This window comes from Neovison vison, chromosome 8 (assembly GCF_020171115.1).
Source record: "Neovison vison isolate M4711 chromosome 8, ASM_NN_V1, whole genome shotgun sequence".
Classification (NCBI taxonomy): Eukaryota; Metazoa; Chordata; class Mammalia; order Carnivora; family Mustelidae; genus Neogale; species Neogale vison.
In genome coordinates this window covers 77244806-77260225 of record NC_058098.1, presented here as the reverse complement: position 1 = coordinate 77260225, position 15420 = coordinate 77244806, and the positions used below count along the sequence as shown (strand labels likewise).

Here is a 15420-nt window from a genome sequence, read left to right as displayed (position 1 = left end):
GCCCAAATTCATAATGGACTTCAAATTAGAGGATAATTATGATATCTGTTAATACCATCTTTCTAGAAATTTGGTTTGTATTGAAGCCCTCCTAGAGGAAGTTCACTCACTGTTTTCATATTATATTTAACATCTAAGTCCTCTATGTTATTTTATTTCCACTCGGTAATCTAAGTATTGTTTTTTTAAAACTTTCATCTTCGCAGCACCCATGCTAATAAATAGGTTGACTGGATTATCCTCTGAAGCAACCTCCATCTCTACTTAGTCACCCCTCACCCTCTGCAGGCAACGATCGTGTCACTATTAGTCTCAAACCCTTCTAAAGGCCGCACAACCCCACTCCTGTTTTGTTTTTGTCATCCTGACTTTAAAAAAAAAAAAAAAATGGAGAGACCAGAATTAGAATGTAGATCAATTACAAACAAGAATCAAGTATTGCAGATAAAATAACACAGTCAAAAAAGGAATAAGCAAAGAAAAAAAAGATTCTGCAGGACTGTAACCAATGCCCTTCACTATGTTTCTATAAGGTTCTAACGTTCAAACACCATAATTCATATCCACATGACTATCCAACATACAAAATATAGGGCTTTTTTTTTTTTTTTTTAAACCTTTCGGGGCCCAAATTTCTATTCAAACTGCAATTAGCGAGTAGGGTGAGCAGGGCAGGGGAACCTCCATGTGAAGTCTGAGATAATGCATCACCTATTAGTCCAGATAAAACCATGCAAGGTAATATGTGACACAGAAGTATTTTCCTACATACAGGCGCAAGTTTTTTTAAGACTGCTAGAACAAAAAAATAAATAAAAATAAACCTTACTAAAGGGGATTGCTACCATTTCTATTTCTTGGTAATACATTTAGAGGAATGATTTTGCTCAAGTGAAATGATAAGTTTGAAACGCTTCTGCTCAACTATAGCTATTTTAAGTCAGGCCAAGGCTGCATTAGTGCTTGTCATACAGCTTGCTCCCAATCTCTTGGCAGTTCTCCAATGCATTCCAACTTCTTATGCACAGCCTTGCTGGAATCACATCCCACTTATCTCTGAAGACACACTAAGTAAGATGTTGCCACATTACACAACCAACCTGCCATCTATTCCCATCAGATCACTTTGCACAATGTCTGACTAAAAAAAAAAAAAATCAGACCACCATCTGCGTGGATACAGTTTAGTCCAAAAATCCAATTTACATTGGCCCCCAAAACAAATATCAGAATACTGCTCAAACTGGGGGAAAACGCTGTACTCCACTGCCCAAAAAAAAGGTTGAATACTCACCAACTAAGGAAGGAGAACTGACATAGAAGGGGGAAAAAGCAAGATCACATCTTAAAAAAGAAATGCCTTAACTACAGATGTTAAAGCTTAGCCATGTTCCCACTGCTTACATCTTGAAGCAAATTATTAATCAGTGTCTATTTTAAAGGATCATCTCAGTATTTAATGAGTCCCGTTACTTCCTTTAAAACAACAATTTAACATAGCGATACATCCTCTAAGTCAATGTACTCTCTAATTGTTAATATTTGGCCAAAAAAAAAAAAAAAGTCCTCTTCAAAAACAATCTGGAATGGTTAACCACATGCTGCTACATTCCATTCTCACTAAAAAAAATATATTTAATTAGCACATTTGAGCCTCATGCTCTGCACAGCTGCACAACATTCCAGTGATAGGCCAGCTATCATATACTCTTTACATTGAATATCTACTTACTTGAAAGGTTAAGAAGACCGAGAACCAGTTTTCAAATATGATCCACTAAAGATCATTTCATTTATTTCATATGAACAAGTTTCCTTTAACAACGAAAATACATACTATAATTAGGAATAAAATATTCACACAAACATTGACTAACAAAGTAATTCTTCAGAGCTGGAAATACATATATAGATATAGATATAGATATAGATATAGATATAGATATGTGTATATATATATATATATATATATATACACACACACACACACATAAATATATGACACTCTACCGGCAGATAAGAGTACTCTTCCTCAGGAATACGACAATAAATCAACCTGCTCTCTAATTAAACTTTCACCCTTTATGAATCAAACAAGATTTTAAGAGCTAGGATGAAAGCTACTGTTCTTAAAGTCAGGAACACACACTTCAGAAGCAAAATAAGCATTTCAAAATGAAAAATCATCCTAATTGTCAAGGAAACTCAGAAATTCTTTTAGCAGCACCTGGGTCGCTCAGTGGGTTGAGACAGGCCTCTGCCTTCAGTTCAGGTCATGATCTCGGGGTCCTGGGATCAAGCCCTGTAGCAGGCTCTCTGCTCAGCAGGGAGCCTGCTTCTCTCTCACTTTCTGCCTGCCTCTCTGCCTATCTGTGATCTCTGTCAAACAACAACAAAAAAAAAAAAAGAAAAAGAAAGAAAGAAAGAAATTCTTTTAGCAGTGGGTATTGATTTAAAAACAAACAAACAGACAAAAAACAACCACCACCACCACCACCTACCTTTAAAACAAAGAATAAAACACAAGGTGTGTGCTGGCTTCCCTGCTGTTCAAACGGCACATGAATGTCTGTGCTCCAGGATTGTGGTCATCCTTGACTCCACCCAGGAGATAAGCTGGGTATTTAAGGACAGCTGGCAGCACAGAGTTGTCAAGATCACTGTGAGAAAGACCAGGCCCCTCTCAGAGAAGTCACCCAACTGATACTCCTGACCACCACCTCCTAAAAAAGTGACAGGTGCACTCATCCATTCAGAGGTCCGGATAAGGCCACATTCCGGCCCCCTGTTCTCCCCTATCCTGGGGTGCAGGGACCACTGTGAGCACTGTCTCATCTCAACGCTCCCCAAGTGCGAGACCCAATGTGTGCAGCTACCTGGGAGTTAAGCTGAGATTCCCCGCTGCAGGCTTCAGACAGGCCAGGCACATTAACAATCACAGCACTTCCCTTGAGGAGTTGTGCAGGTCCTCAAAAAGAAGGATTCCCATCAGGTCAGGAGTTCGGGAAGAATCCCTTATTTGGAGAGAGGAAGTCCATGTAGTGCTGCTGAGCCCCAACCCCCAATCAGCCAGCCCAGCTGAGCTTCCCCCTAAACTGTAAAAGGAGCTACCACTGGCCTTCAGTGTTTAAACCTGGGAAGAAGCACATTTGCCACACTTCCTCCAGGCCCACCACTCCAGACAAGACCAGTAACAACCACAAAGTACCTCACAGAAACTGCTAAGATGGGCTTACTTTCTTTTCCAGTGAAAGAGTAATTCACCCCTCTTCCCACTCCTTTTCCTAAGCACATAAAAAACCCTTTTAGCACCTTCTTCAGGAAAAGGCCAAATACTAGAATTAAGGCAACAAAGTGCTAGCGAGTCAACTCCATCCATCCAATGTCCCAAGGCTTAAACAATTAGCTTGCATAATCAAATAAGTATATTGCTTCTACCCCTTGAAACAGATCCTAGATCAAAAGATAGAATTTTAAAGAATTCAGCCAATACAAAGACCCTAAGAAAGTTGAGCTCTTAGCGTATGCTTTCAACAATCACAACCAAACTGGCCCAGTAAAATTTATTACCTTTAAAACCAAGATTCTAATAACCACATCCATTCCATTTATAACACTGCTATGGGGTAGCTGTTTTAAAGATTCTCCAAAATCTGAAGATAAAAGTAAAATCAGATGTTGTCCAAAGCATATGGAGATGTCCCTCAAGGGAATTAATGCAACTCTGATGAGAATTTTTTCCAAAACAAAACAGAAAGCACATATTATCAAATGAGAACTTAATTTCTGGTATTTTTCCACTATAAAATTTTTTTTCAAAGAAAAAAAGTATAATAAAATATGGATTTTGTTTATTTACCACTTTTCTTTAACATCCCTACCACTAAAAACAGTTCAGGGCAACAGACAGTGTCCATGCCATAGCTTTAAATAAGACCAGGAATAAGATTTTATGTTTTGTCATGCTACATGTATTGAAAGGAAGAGTAAGAAACATCATCAAGTGATTAATATTTAGACTGTCAAAACTTGACATCTTTAGCCCGAGATCTGAGAATGTGGCCCTTATTTGAAAGATCAGTATATGCACTGGGAAAAAGGTTTAAAGGATCAACACCAAAATGTTAACTGCATGCTGTTGAAGTCACTAAATATCTAGTGATTTCAATTTTCTTTTTTGTTTTCATTTTTATTTTCTATATGATCTACAATAAACATTTATATTTTGGTAATAAAATATTTAAAAACTTTTATGTTAGATGATTTTATGCTAATTTATAGCTTTTTGAAGGTACACATTCTTCAGAAGCCATTCAGAAAAAAACTATACTGCATAGAGATGCAGACACTGTCAAATATTCAAGGATTCTAAGAAAGTAAAAAAGAAAATTAGTATTTTGACTTTTTTAAAAAAGATTTTTTAAATTTATTTATTTGACAAAGATCACAAGTAGGCACAGAGGCAGGCAGAGAGAGAGGAGGAAGCAGGCTCCCCGCAGAGCAGAGACTGGATAAGGGGCTCGATCCCAGGTCCCTGAGATCATGACCTGAGCTGAAGGCAAAGGCTTAACCCACTGAGCCACCCAGGCGCCCCAATATATTAACTTTTAAGACTATTGTACTCACAATAAAAGCGCTCCCTTGCTAGAGATTTAAAAATACAATGGAAAATGTTTAAACATCACAGAACAAAATAAATAAGCATTGTTTTAGGGAAGCATCTAGGTTTCCCTTCCCCTCTAAATAAGTAAGATAAAAGGGCTAAAAGGAGGAGGGGTGTAAATCACGATAAGGGCATGTTTTACCCCACCAAAGACTGTACAGCTGGCGAAGAACATTCCAGGAAAATTGTACAACCTTTGAATGTTTACATTTAGCCTTGAAGCAAACACACTAGGACAATTATCCCTGAACCTGTTATCAAAGAGAGTAAGGAAACAACAAGAAACCTCACTGAGAGCGAGAGGCAGTAGCCATAGAGGCCAGTCTCCTGGAGGATGTTTTTTACCAGCTCCCTTGTGGCCCAGTTCCTACATCTTTTCCCACACTCCACGGAAGTAATAAAATACCAAGGCTCTAACAAAGTGCACACTTAAATAAAGAATGGAAAAACCTTTTCAAAATTTCAGGCTCTTTATGCCTTTAGTATTGAGACTGCTTTTCTGTAAGTTCCGGCAGGAGAAAAAAAACTGAATAGCAAAGGGTATATTTAGCTGATTAATCATTTTACTTATTAGTTTTTATCCATCTAAAATGAGGCTTATCATGGTGTTAGGATATTTTTGATAAAAAGCAAGTGCTTATTGTTAAGTACCTCCAAAAATTTGGGAAATGTGGAGAGATTAAATTAGAGTTCTTCCACAATCTCATCACCAAGAGAAAGCCACTTTCTAAGCACAGACATATTTAATTATAGATATATACTGCCGAATAATAAATTCTGCTTATTTATATATCGTTCTGCATTCCATCCTAGTTCATGTTAGGTAAAAGTCTGTAATTATGTTCTAATACAGAATTTATTGCCCAACCAACAGCTTCAAGTTTGTATGTTACAGATCAGAAATAGAAGGATGCTACAGATTGTAGAGGAGATGTCAAATGGCTCTAAAAATCATTCAGGTGTTTATTCCCATAATTTAGAATTTACAAAGGATGGAATTATGACACCTATAAATAGGGGTCAGTTTTAAAGCAATCTTGAAATTATAACATCTTACTTCCAGATCTCAAAGCACACTTAACCTAAAACCTTCCTCAATCAACCACTTAAAACTGATAGCAGAGGGTCGCCTGGGTGGCTCAGTGGGTTAAAGCCTCTGCCTTGCGCTCAGGTCATGATCCCAGGGTCCTGGGATGGAGCCCCGCATAGGGCTCTCTGCTCAGCAGGGAGCCTGCTTCCTCCTCTCTCTGACTGCCTCTCTGCCTACTTGTAATCTCTGTCTATCAAATAAATTAAAAAAAAAAAAAACTGATAGCAGAAAAAAACGCACAAAATTCATGGAAGTAAATCAGTTCATTTCTACAAGCTACATTTTACAAAGTACCAACACAGTTGGGAATTTAGGCCATAAAACAGAACTATTTCCTCCCAAATATTTCCCCCAAAGGTGAAAGGCAATGTGATTCATTCCTGAGACTCACTTTCAAAATGTTATCTGCACACAATTTCCCACTTTAAAAGTCTTAAAATAGCCCACTGCCTCCATTAATCGTGGAGATTAATCAATCATACATATATCCCTCTGTCTCACCTATGTGATAGAGAGATACAATAAATATCATATATATATATATATATATATATATACACACACATACATAAAAATTTGCTTTCATCCAAAGAAGAAAAGCTTTATTAAAATTCATTCCTTAGCCTATAATATTCCCAAATGGTGAGAAACCATTAATCAGAAGTAACAGGAATCTGGAGTTATTTTTATTTTAAAATTTTCACTTAGAATTTTCATCTGCTTTTCTGACCAATTTCAATGAAACATGATGGTCTAATGGTGACAAAATTAGCTTCAGCAGCTGTGCCTGGGTTTCCACAAGTGAGAACAAGTGTGTCACAGAAGTCCACTGCCCTCCTTCTGCACAAGGATGCTGTTTGGAAATACTAAAGTATCCTGGTCACCTTTTCAGCTGACTCAGGTTAGTGTAAAGTCAAGTTAGCTTTCCATCATATCTAAATGCTCTACTTTTCTCTGAGGCCTATACCCTGAAGACACTAACTTAACTCATTTTTTCTCTGCTCTTCAAAAAGTGGACAGAAGGACAAGACAATTCTTTAGAAATTTAAACCATTCCTTACCAATGACCTATAAGTGGCCAGATTTGCTTTTTTCTTTCCTTTTTTTTTTTAACAATTAACATAAAGTGTTGCTTGCTCTTTTGATTATTAAAAAATGGCCCTCCTGGCAGTCTATTATATTTACTGTATTCTCTATGTGTAAAATATTTCAAAACTCAAAATGAGAAACCTTAAGTCATAGGAATTTCCTTTCTTACAAGAAAGGAAATCACCCATCAACCCACCATCCAAAGCATTAACATTTTAATTGTATTTCCTTCCAGTCTTTTATTTAATATAACAAAACTGGACTTACACCCTATTGTATAGCATTGCATAAAGGTATTTCCACTGAATATTATATTGTTAGCATTTTCCCAATTCAGTAAAATTCTAACAAACCATTATTATTTAAAGAACTATACTGAATTCCATCCCATTCCCTGTGCCATAATTTGAGTATGTCCCATTTGCTTTTTCACTATAAATAATGGTAAGAATATCCTTGTTTAAAAATCTGTCCTTATTTTTATTTCTTTCTTTTAGGTTACAGAAATACAAGTGGGATTTCACTCCAAAAAGTATAAGCATTTAAGGTTTCTATTATGTATAGATAACCTAGTTTCCTCTACTAAGTTTGTATTAATCCAAATATTCTCCCAACAGATAATGCAGAGTTCCTATTTTATAGCCTTATTTACGCACCAATTAAAGTGGAAAAATTAATCTAATTGTTTTGTGTTTCAAATTACTGGTGAATTTGAATAATTTAATATAGTTATTATTGGCTTCTTTGATTTCTTCTTTTATAAACTGTTCATATCCTTTCCCCCAAATAGTAGGACTTTAGTGTTTCCTTGTTTGTTAAAAGTAGGCATTAGTTAGGTTTGCCTTTCCTATAATTAAACATGATACATATGGACAAGTTTAACATAGACTGAACCTAGCATTATTTATCTAATTGATGCTATATTTACTGGAATGGATCTTTTCTGAAAAAATCAAAGTATTTATTTGAAAGAAAACATAAAGTTGAGACTAAGCAAACTATCCATGTCTTGTGGTAATTAAATTGTATTGTGATAGACAGTGGATTATCTCACTTAACTTTAACAATCCTTTGTGATAGGTACCACCATGCAGATGGAGATACCGAGGCGCACAGAGAGGTCAAGGTAGTATGCCCAAGGTCACTCAGCCAGTACAGGGAGTCACCAGGTTGTGTACTTCCACAGCCTAAAGCTCAGGACCCTTGTATCCAACAGCCTTCCCATCAGTCACTCTGGCTCTGATCTCTCTCAACTCTTCCAACATTATCTCCACTGAGGTTCTGCTGGAACCTCAGATTGAACATGTTCAAAGATAAAACTGATTCTCTTCCCAACTAGATCTTCACTATTCCCAGGGTCTATTTCTGTCATCATCCAAGTCTGAAATCCATGTCACCTTAACTCCTCATCCACTTAGACCTACCTTCCATCCATTCATTCTATGAGCAATTGGCACAGGATTGGGCCATCACAGCCTTTCTCCCATCTCTCCCCTCCTTCTCATTCTCTTGGTTACCACCTTTACCTGCTCCCTTAACCTCCAGACCCCCCACCACCACCCTCCCACCCCCGCAATCACCTATTTCCTCTCTCCCTGCTTTTATTACTTCCTGCTCCACTCTATTTTTAACTCTGCCAGAGTGCTGTTACTCAAATATCTTATCATCACAAAATTTTGGGGATATACAGGATCTTAAAATTAAGCATGAGATCCGATTAACTGGTAGTTACTGCCTAGAGTACTACGTTGAGAATGTTACTGAGGTTTTACCTCAGTTCTGTGGAAAAAGAGGGTCATGCCTGATTTTCTAGTTCTGCCAGGGAGGGAGGGACTGGCGCCCAGGTGCACGTTTTAACCCCCACTATAATTTCATCTAAGTTCTTCATTTTATAAATTTAGAACTGAGACCAAAAGAGTAAATGGCTTGCCAAAGTCACACACCAAGTCAATAAGAGGTATTTTATCTTCTGGGACATTAGAGAATATACTTTATACAGTAGAGTATATAGTCTTTAGATCCAGAAACTAAATTTTATTCAGCATTAAACCAGCACACACCATCACTCTAACCCAATTTCAAGCTCTGGCAAGAGAAGGTATCCATTAATTTGTTCATTGAATCAAAAACAATTTGGCAGAGTAATCTTAAGAGTAGCAGCAAAAGGAGAACAGTAGTATAAAATGCTTCTTGGTAAAAAGACCTATAATTACTCTACTTTCAAGAACAGGAACCTGAGCTGACAAAGGGTTTCCAGTAAGTGGTCTTGTACAGCCTGTACTGATCGATACATAAATCCCACTGTAACAAAACCTTTTTAAAAAATAAAAGAATAAGCTGTTTATTAGCTCTTGACATAAAAATATCAAGGCAGTTTTTGGAAAGCATTTAGAAGAGGTCAGTGGCTCATCCACCTTAGGTAGTTTGAAGAGAAATAATGAAAATGTTATTAACTGAACACCTACTAAGTACTTAGCACTGTACACTACTGTCTCCATCCGTATCAGAAAGTATTATCATTTCAATTTTAGGAAAATGTTTCTATTTCAATAAGGAAACTGGTTTCAAGAGTAATGAATTATCCCAAGGCCAGATCCTAACTGTGACCACATGGCTAGTATACAACAGCATTAGGATCTGAGCCTAGATACGTTTGATACCGAAACTAATGCTCTTTCCGAACTGAAAAAAGAAATTTTCCTGCCATAACAAAATTGTCCTTGCAAACCTTAAAGAACAAAAATTGATTATGACTCAACTGAAATTACGGATGACTGTTCATCAAATGAAACCAAAGAGCTTTTAAAAACAAACTCAAACTGGGAGGTAATTTTTGTAATACATATAATCCACAGGGATTAGCAGACAATCTACATAAAGAACTCCTACAAATCAGTAAGAAACAAATCTAAAAGATAAGTAGACAAAAAGCTTAACAGGAACTTTACAGAAGAAGGAACTCAAATAGCCAATAATATAAATACTTAACCCACTGATCAGAGAAATGGCAAATAAAAAGACTGAAGAGATATCATTTCATAAATATCAATGGGACAACATTTTAAAGTCTGGTAAATGAAGTAGTGGCAAAGTTGTAGAATGATTATAACATGTACACTACTTGTAGGGACACAAATAGTATGATCACTCAGGAAAAAACATTTGGCATATTTAGTAAGGTTGATGATACACATACTCCATTATCCAGCAAATTTTACTTGTGAGAGAGACACACAAATGTGTGTGTGCTTGCATCTATCTCCATATATGTATTAAGAGACATACAGAAGACATATTCACAACAGCCTTTTTATAAGAGCAAAAAACTAGAATCAATTCAAATCTCTATCTACAGCAGTAGGAATAAATAAGTAGTAGTAGAATACTATGTAGCAGTAAAAATGAATGAATCACAGCCACAAAATGAATGAATCTCAGGAATATAATGTTAATTTAAAGTGAAAGTCACAGAAAAATACATAAAGTGTAATTTCTTTTATATAAATTTCAAAAACATACAAAACCCATAAAGATAACCCATAAAGAAGAGCAAGGGAGGGAATGATAAACATAAAGTCAGGACAGTGGCTACTTCAGTTGGGATGACAGAGGATCAATCACATGGGCAACTATGAATACACAATGATAAGACTCTTCTTCCTGAACTGGGTGATGGGTGCCTGAGTGCTCAATGATTTATGATTCTGTAATAGATCTTTTATGAGCATTATTTTGTACATACAAATCACTTAATAAAAAACTTTAAGAAGGCAATGGACCAGAAGGGCAGGACACTGAATATACCAGATGTAACTGATGACAGAGAACAAGATGACAGAGAAGATCAAAGGGAGCAGAGGGGCACTTACACTCAGGGGTTTAGCTTCCTGGACTCCAATTCTGCTATCTCAAAGCCAATGCCTTTTTATCTAGGCAGGGAGGGAAGACTGTTTTTCAACTTCAGAGGTGTTCTGGAAAAGAACTAAAAAACTTCACTAGTCTAAATAACTATTAAAAAATAGGGATCCTCCACCTAAAAATTAAAGAATTTTACAAAGTATTTCTGTATTAAATGATTTACAGTCAGTGCATCCCTTTCTTCAACACCACTTAGTAACCCAAGGGGGGGGGTTGGGTTGATATATCAGGCAAAATAAAAACAAAAGAAAGATACTAGAAGGATATGGAAGTCCCCTTAGCTGAAGGAGTAGAGCAGTTTCTCCATTTAACATGCATACAAGTCACTTGGGGTCTTGTTAAAATGCATATTCTGATTGGATAGGTCTGGGATGAGACCTCTAAGAATCTGCCTTTATAAAAAGAACCTGACTTGGGTGTTCCACAAACCTCACTATTGCAACAAGAGACATTATGAAAACACCTTCTCCAGGGACGGCTAAAAACAGAAGTGTGGGTGTCTCTAATTGGAATAGTTTCATTTTACCCACCAAGATAAAGAAATTGAGATACTCTTCCTACACTATATAAACTTGGGTACAGGATACCTGTTATCAGAAAAATCAAGAATACTAAACTAGGTCTTTTGCAAAGAAAAGGTGCTCTGAGAGGCAGCAAAGACTGAAAACTTAAAAGAGAAATCCATGAGAAGTTTTACTCACTTCGACAGTAGCCTTTCCAGAAGGGATATTAACCCTTTCCTTATGGAAGAATTGTTTCCCAGTGGTACTGAAGAAACCAGAACTACCAAAAGGAAATGCACAGAACAGTTAATTAAAGACTGATTACAATGCAGATGTTGGTCATGGCCCAACATAGTCAAAGGAGCATCACACAGGTCTATATATTACATATGTATGTGTGTGTGAATAGCTCTAGAATTCTAAGAATATGCTCTTAAAATGAAAAGCTTATTATTTTAACAGAAACCACATCAAATAATTCCCACTCATCATGTCTAATAGTAGCAAAAACCCTTCCATCTCAAAATAGTACTTCTGCATGTAGAGTCATGCTTTCATACAGCACTCAATAACCACTCAAACTCTTCCAAGGAAACACCAATGCCAAGTCTCCGCTAAGAATGTGTCACAGCAGAGTGAGGTCTTCTCACTTGCTCCTACAACATCACAGACTGTTGTTACTAGTCTCACCCTAAGAGACGCTCTGCACAAAAAGCCCGCACAGCAGTTTCCTCACTGCCCCAATACTTACTCTCAGATGAAGTGTTCGGTTAGTCCAGAGATAACAGAAAGAGTGTAGCCTAACAGAATTCTGCACCTGGTGTGTAAGTCAGAACAGCTAAACCCCCTGTGCCATCAACACAGGGTATTTTTTACAACATAGTAAATCCAAAATGTCTGGATAATCCTTGAAAACAATACTCCCAAACATCATTAGGCATCACAACCCAAGCAACGATGAAATCCAAATTCAAAAATATTCTACATTTTAATGGCCCTCTATTAGAGAAATGCAAAAATAATGCACATAAACCACACACTGACATGTAGTTCCACTCTGAAGAATCACATAAAACCAAGTGGGGGATTCATTAGAGATTTTTAAAAAATAAAAGTAGATATGCCCTTGCACTGAAGCACTGACCTTCCCTTCTGGTTAGCATACTGAAATTCCCTTTTTCACGCATACATTTTAGAAGAGGTGACATTTAGATGTCTCTCATTTGCCATCCCACATTGAATAAATGAATTGTACAAGTGGCATTTAAAAGAGAAGTTCCCAGGGTTCCCAGACTAAACAGATGAGGACTTTGGGAATCATCTTCCTCTAGCCAGATACCAGCCACAGAGGCCTCGGTGGTCTGCCTTTCACCACCCCACCCCTCCCAGCCACATCTGCAAAAAATACGTACACAAAAAAATACATATAAACAAACACAAATGCAGTCAGTTACCATGATAATCCCATTAGTCATGACTGGATACTTAACGCAGCTATCTAAATCAATCTGACTACCAATATACCAACAATCATGACACTCACTTACCTAACAATCCTTAATAGAAGAATCCAAATCTCTAACTGTGCTTAATAGAAAAAGCAAGTGATAAAAAGAAAGCAAATACGGGTTAAAGAAACAATTTATCCACCAAAAAAATACGTCTTTCTTAAAACAACTTACTGAATGTTAATATTTTTTTAAAATGTCTCAGAGACATAATAACTAAAACACATCAATCCTTTCATTAAAAAAAATAATAATAACGGTTTCCTATAGGAAAAATCATATTCTTAGTATTAACCAAAGAGAGAGGTACTGTAATGTTATCGTCGTTAAGCTTCAATTAATCACTCTTCACATACGAAGATATCGATGGATAGCTGCGTTGTTAGTCACAGATTATGGGTAACGCACAGAAAAACAGTGCGACTCCCGATACTGACTGCACCAGTGCCTCCGCACACCACCGGGCCTGTCCGCCCTGCAGCCCCTCCCTACCGCTCAGGTCCCTCAGTCGGAGATCAGATTCCGGTCCGCACCGCAGGCCGGCTCTCTCAGCCTGCATTAGCTCTGCAGGACGCCCCTTCGTCCGAGCACTGTCCCACTGTCCGACCGGCGGGGCGGAAGGGGTCATCCCAAAGAGCAGCGCCCCCCCCCCCTTCACGGCTAGGTGACCTGGTCCTCCTGACGCCACATCCAGCTGAAGCAGCATGACAAGGTAGAAGCAGCTCCCGGCCGCGGCCAAGGGCAGCCCCAGGCCTGGGTGGGGCCGGGCGGGGGCCGCAGGCGCCGAGTGGCCGTGCCAAGCCCCGGCAGCGAGAACCAGGGGAGGCTGCGATACTGCTGCATTGTGCTGCATCACGGCGAGGGCACTGGGAGCCATCCATCTTGCCAAAAAAGCACATCCCCGCCCAAATAAACCCACCGAATCCATTTTTCTCCTCTGCTGAAGCACCCCCACACTCGCCCTCTCCTTGCTCTGAGGCCCGGCTTTTGACTGGAAAAATAATGGACTTGGTTTGTATACTGACATCGACAACACTCCCCTCCCCATCTGACGACAGGCACTTGGCATCGTTCCTCTCACAAAAACAAAGAGAAGCCTCCCCCCCCCAAAAGAGGGCCGCGGGCGCGGTGTGAGGGATGAGAATAGGGGCTTCCAGCCAACCCCCGCCAAAGACCGGCCCGGAGGGTCCCCGCGCTGGTACAAACCTGTTGAAGAGCGGGTGGCTGGAGCTGAAGGGCGGGCGCCGACGCGGCTCCGCGCCCCAAGGCGGCTCACGCCCAGCCCTGGAGAGTGGGGACGGCGGTGAGGGCGGGGGACCCGCGCGAGGATGGGCGGCGGGGAGGGGGGGCGCCGGGCCGCCGCCTCCGGCTCAGCTGCAGCGCGGCGCAGCGGGGACCACGCCTGGCCGCATCCCCCGTACCGTTACGCGCGGAGTCGGGCCCTGTCACCGCCGCCCCCGCTCCCCACCAGCCCCGGCCGCAGGGAGCACACCCGAAAATACGCCCTCCCTGCTGCCCACTCCGTACCCACCCCCGCGCCGGGGGCAGCTGCGCCCTGCTGGAGGGAGGAGGCGGTGGAGGCAGAGAGAAGGAATCGGCGCCGCTGCGCCCAAGGATGGGGCTGGGTCACCCCGGTGCGCACAGGGGTGCCGTGTTCCCTCACTGCGGAGCCTGCCGCCCCTGCCCGCATAGTCCGCGTACTGAAGAGCCCAGGAGACCCAGGCTCCCCGCGCCACCCCCGCCCGGGCTCTGCAGCCTCCCTGCCCCCACGCCGCTCCCAGGGCGCAGGGCAGCGGTGGGGCAGCGGCGTCTTCCCGGCCTGGGCCCGCGCCCCTCCTCCTGCCCTCCAGCCGCCCAGGAGCCCGCCCGGGAGGCAGCCCCAGTGAGTTGGCATCTTCCTGCCTAGGCCCCCCCACCTACCTCCCACGGATAAGGGGGTGGGGGCGCCGGGGTCCCGTCCTCCTCCCGCTCCTCGGCGGCCGGGCGGGTGGGCCGGGAGGCGACTCCGCGGGGCTGTCCGCGGCTGGGGCCGGGGCTCACAGGACGGGACCGGTGGGCGCTGCTGCGCGGGGCTGCGCGCTCGCTCCGGGCGGAGAGGCGGCCGAGGGAGGGACTGGAGGAATCCGCAGCCTGCACGGCAACAGCTGCACTGATTCCGGGGGCTGGGCTGGAGCGCCGGGCGGGGGGAGAAGGGGAGGGAGCAGGCAGGGAGGGGGGCGAGGGGCGGGGAGAGGGAGCGCGCGGGCTCCGGGGGCGCGCACACTCGCGCGCACACACGCTCTCTCCCGCACACCCTCCACACTCCGCTCCACACTCCGCTCTGCTCGCGGCTGCTCGCTCCCTCGGTTCCTCCCTCGCCTGCCCTCTGTGCCTGCCGGGAACCACACAGCCGCCCACCCGGCCCCTGCCGCGCGCGCTCCGAACCTCGGGCGCGTCCACGCACTCCCCGGCCCGGGCTCTGGTAGGGCCCGCCGCCGACCTCGTCCTCTGCCGCGGGGACCCATCAGGGCTGGCCTAGGCAGGGTGGGCACCGCCGCCGCCACCACCCGGGCAAAGGGACAATGGGGGCTTTGTCCCCACAGCCGGCGAGGGCCAATTTCACGTTTAATTTGAGGCTAATTTGATTATCGCCTTGGAAAGGGGCAGCCT

General features: G+C 41.8%; 1 protein-coding gene across 1 annotated transcript in view; it reads right to left on the bottom strand.

The window, feature by feature from the left end:
• SPTBN1 (spectrin beta, non-erythrocytic 1) overlaps positions 1–14823 on the bottom strand; it is a 197404-nt gene extending 182581 nt beyond the window's left edge. Inside the window, exon 1 of the mRNA XM_044263961.1 lies at positions 14692–14823. The gene's annotated coding sequence lies outside the window, so the exon portion shown is untranslated. The remainder of the gene's footprint in view (positions 1–14691) is intronic.
• Between the last annotated feature and the right edge of the window lie 597 nt (positions 14824–15420).